The following is a 4861-nucleotide window of genomic DNA, read 5'->3' on the forward strand; positions in this document are numbered from 1 at the left end:
ATCAATTATAATTTGTAAATTTAACTTCTGGTGGAAAAATCCAATACTAATATGACCTCTGAGCTGGAATACAGAATTAAGTGTATGCATGTTAAATTGATAGATGGTAGGAAATTGGCAAGACCTCTAAGAATGTGGAAAGATATGCTAAGAATTAAAATTGATGAGAAGTGCTCTGAAACAGAATGAAATTCTCTATAGACCTTCTTTTGTATATCTACTCATAATTAAAACATCTATCCATAGGGTGCTTGGCTCCCATTTAGCTATGCCTATGATATATACATGGTTTAATGGAATAGCACAAACCCAAACATAATTACTAGTGCTATCAGTAACTGTATTTATCTCAGCAGCAGAAGTTGTATCTGATATAACAGCAATGTTATTGTGATAAAGCTGACCAGTGAGGAAATAAAAAAGAAAGCATGTTGAAATTTAAAAAACCCCCAACCCTGAAGTTTACTTAGGTTTTGCTTATACCAAAGGAAACATCTATAAGTAATATTTGTGTTACTCAGTTTATGTTGTGGTTTATGGAAGTGGGAGAACAGAATTAGGCTTTCTGATTTATTAAAATTTGAATGGAAGCTAACAAACACATTTTAATCTTGTCCATGTTTCAGCTAGGGAGGGAAGTGGGGTTGAGTAAGCGGCTGCATGGTGTTTCATCTCCAGGTGGGCTCGAAACCATGACATGGGATGCAGAATCTTAACTTTAGGAATTCAAGTTACACTCAGCTACTGCACTTTATCTCAGTGCTATCAAAGAACTGTGTTTCTGGCTTATAAAATGTCCTGTTTGAGGTTTGTCTTTGAAGTGAACTGCAAATGCATATTAAGGAAAAAATAAAAGTCTTGTACAATAAAAATTGTGATTAAAGTCCCTTAAAGTCAAAGTGTCTTTCCACTGGCATAGCAGACTCCACAGAAATTTCTAAAACCAGCTAACGAATTTCTTACTTCAACTATTTTTATACTATACCTATACCATGTTATTTTTCAGAACTGGAAAATCCACTCTTACTGGATATCTGTGGGAGAACAGACAGAGACAGTGCTGAAGGCACTCTTGCCTCTGCTTTATTGCAGCTGTGTTAATTACCAGAGTGGGAACAGCCTTGCCCTCACAGCTATGGGTGATAAAAGAGTGAGTTAGGGGGTGGAGTGGTCACTCAGTTGGAGCCTGCTGGCTGTGCTGTGAAGGGACAGGAGATCGTGTGAGGGGCAGAAAGGGTAAGACATCGTACAAGGGACCGACAGGGTTAGGTGGCCATGCTCGGGACAGGAATCAGTGAGCTGCCAATGCAGAAGGAAGGTAGAAGGAGAGAAAGAGCCAGAGCTGTGTGGAGCGACTTATGGGACTGCAACATAGAAAAGCTGTGAAAGACCTTTTAGATAACGTGGGACTGATACTTGGAGCCCTCTGGAGTTTTTAACGGAGCACTCTTGAGTGCTGTGGCCATCTTGATGATGATTACAACAGATATCTCTCTCTGATAGATTTGTGCGTAATGAACTGAACATTTAATTTATTGAAGTTTTAGTAAGTTTCAGTTCCCAAGTCTAATGTTTGAGTAATTTTCAACAGTAGAAAGGTGGGGAAAAGGCTAGAATGAGACAGTGGCACAAGGAGGAAGAGGACATGCTGAAATAAAAACAATTACTTCTGTAAAGGTAGGTAGTAGAATAAAGACCTTGGGATAATCACATGATGAACTCTGCAGCATTGTTAATTCTGCTGGCATGTGTGTTTACTTCTCTGGGATGCTGGTTTTACTCTCATGCTCATCTTTTATGACAAATGTGTTATGTTTATTACATCATGGTGCAACTTTATGGCAAGAAGTGATGTTTTAGCAGCTTTGGAGCATTGAGCCTTTGTAGACATTTGCAGATTAAGTTGATCTTTAATGGCTATTTTCTTTGAGGCATGTTATGTCTGTCATCAGTAGTGACAGACAGATGGCTGCATGCGCTGTATGTTTTCATCCCTCACAGTTGTCCTGTAGGGACTTTGAAACCTCACATTTCTACTGCCCTTTCTCAGGAGGTTCTGAATTAACATGGTTTTCTCTTCAAAGCCCTTGGACATCCAACATGAGCTCAGGCTGTCCAGTGTAGGCCAGAGGGACTTACTATTTAAAATGCACCATCTCCAGAAACTGCAAATTAGTGTTTTTATCGAGTCTTTGTGTAAGTGTAAGCTTGCATATTAGACATTTTTGAGAAATAAATTTTGGTTATAAATAACATAATACTCTTTGCTTTCAATAGAGTAATTTACAGTACTGCTGAATGAAAGTGGCATCAATGGACTATCAATCTGACCCAGAGATGAAACAGCAGGCAAGCTGTCAAGACCTATAATTGGCAAGGTATTGGAGTGATGGTTTCAGAATAATTTTTTTCTTATCTTGGAAAAATGCAAATATAGGTGATTCTAATGAACAAAACAAAAACCTGATGGTTAACTGTTACAGAGGTTACTATATAGTGTATGCTCCATATATTGTATATTTACAACTAATTTAACTACTCAAAAGTCTAACAGAGATTAGTACATGGTCAGTAATTCTACACCTCATCATTAGTAGTCATCATGATTTTTAATCCACTGTGATCTATGGTTGTAAAGAGTTCCCTCTGGAAGCACTAAACAGAGGAAGCCTTAGAAAGCAGTATATTTTGTGAAATAGGAGCACAATATACTTTTATGATTATTATTCATAGCCTTGCTCACCATGTAATTATAATCCCTAAATTCACACTTCCTACAAAATAATCCACTGGGGGAAGTGGGGAGAGTGCTGGTGACCTTGTCCAGCAAACTTTATGGGTTGAAATTCCTGTATTTGATCTCTGCTTACTGTATTAATATGAGCACTGCTTTGTATGACAACCTGAAGTGCCACCCAAGTCCCAAGGGGGTCAAGGAGGATTTTGACCTTTATTTCACAGGAAATGAATCAGGCTTGTTTATATGGAAGAAAAACAACTGCATATTATACAACTACAATTCTAAACTTTATAGTTGAATTTGGTGCCAGTTCAGTACAAAAAACAGTCACAAGAAAAGCTGAGCAAATTTCAGGTTTGTTTTCTTGGTGTTTTGTTTATTCCCTGATAAGGAAGAAACAAAAGCAGCATTTTATTCACTCAGATTTCTGCATAGTTCTTGGGACCATTCTATTACACAGAGAAGAACTCCATGGCAGTTCATCTAACCGGTTCTCAGAGTGGTTTAGAACTATTAATTCTTGTTATGAAGAAATCAAGGGCAAGGAGACCTGCTCCTTTTTAATGCCTTTATTAGAGAAATCAGCTCTGGGTGGGGGCTTGAGGGGCCGTGCACGCCACTTGCCGCTCCCTTCGGCAACGCAGAGGAGGAGGTGCAGACAGCTTTGCTTCACAGCAAGGCTGGGGCTTCCATCCTCATGGGCATACCTGGGAAATCCATTTGGGCTCATTGTTCAGGGGTGTCCTGCCGATCGGGAACGGTTCAGGTCACAGCGACCAAATGAAGCTGCTTTGGTGGATAGTCTTACCTCTGCACCAGTTCAGAGGTACTACTTTCAGTTCTGGGTTCTACTCTGGTTTTCTGCTTTAAGAGTCCTTTGTTCTTGAGTTGATCCCAGAATTCCACTATCTACTTCATTTGCATATCAGATGCCATTTTGAGGAGCAGCAGGGGTGGTACCTGACGAATGGAACAAGGATATACAGGTGAGGAGTAAATAGGTGAAAAACAATTAACAGGGTGAACTTTTAATTAACAAACAGGAGTGAATAAGATGACTAGGCAATTAATAATCAATATTAAAACAGGAATAGGGCAAACTCTTTAAACTCAGCAAACCAGAACAAACACCAACAATCTTAATGTGTGATATGTAATATAAAGTTAATTTGTGTTTGGTCTTGTGATATGTAATATAAAGTTAATTCACGTTCGGTCTGAATTAAACTTTGTAAAATATAAAATGTACTTGGGGTTTGAAAGTGGAATGTGAGAGGGGGGCAGGAGGGTTGAGAAAGAGGGAGGGTCTCTGCCAGGAAGCCATCAGAACACTCGTTCACTCAGTGAATGGAAGAGATGACCAGGTAAGACGTGTCGTCCTACCCCTCCCTGGAGATGGACCTGCTAACGACACAGCGATCAACACCAGATGGGTATCTTATCTGCTCCAGCCGAGTTTTACATCTCTAAACGCCACTCTGGAGTAAGCAATCAAGACATTGTTCTACCACGGGAACTTATTCAACTGACCGGAGACATGGACATGAATACCCGATGAAGCAAGAAAGGGACACGAGTAACAGGTAGCTCTCCACTCTCAGCAAAAGACTGTATAAAAGCCAGAAGTTCGGGACACACTTTGTGAACAGGGGAGATTCGGAGCCATCAGAGTCCGTTTCTGCGTTCACCCAGTGCTGAAACCTGAGGTTCGACACTGTTAATTGTGGCTGTTAGAGACTGAATTTAAGTCTCGAAATAAAATTCTATATTTTGATTCATGAAATTGGGCTTGATCATTTATTACAATGGGATCTTAACAATTAAGTAACTAAGACTTAAATCACTTAGAACTTGTTTATAACAATTCTGAGTGTACATTTCTTCATATACTGTTTGGAAATTTTTATTATGATTTTATCGATGTTGTCATGGATTGCCACAGTTTGGTTTTTTAGTTAATGGAGGAATTGCTTTATAAAGGACAGGGACCTCTCAGAAGGCTAGTTTGGGATATTGGCATCTGTTCTGACCAGTGAGAATGTCAACTGTGACTTTGGGAAGTACCCACATAAAACCCCCTGATTTCCTGCAGATCAGCCCTTTTCCCTTTGGCCAGAGAGA

At 39.5% G+C, this 4861-nt stretch overlaps 1 long non-coding RNA gene across 2 annotated transcripts; it reads left to right on the top strand.

Moving 5' to 3' along the window:
- Positions 1-315: 315 nt before the first annotated feature.
- LOC120751248 (uncharacterized) lies at positions 316-4519 on the top strand. Of its 2 annotated transcripts, none has more exons than XR_005700336.2 (3): positions 316-1236; positions 1592-1677; positions 2278-4519. It is a non-coding gene; the product is annotated as an uncharacterized LOC120751248 (long non-coding RNA). The 2 variants fall into 2 exon arrangements; XR_005700335.2 differs by having other exon boundaries at positions 316-1507; positions 2278-4472.
- Positions 4520-4861: the final 342 nt, after the last annotated feature.

This window comes from Hirundo rustica, chromosome 3, assembly GCF_015227805.2.
Source record: "Hirundo rustica isolate bHirRus1 chromosome 3, bHirRus1.pri.v3, whole genome shotgun sequence".
Taxonomy (NCBI): domain Eukaryota; kingdom Metazoa; phylum Chordata; class Aves; order Passeriformes; family Hirundinidae; genus Hirundo; species Hirundo rustica.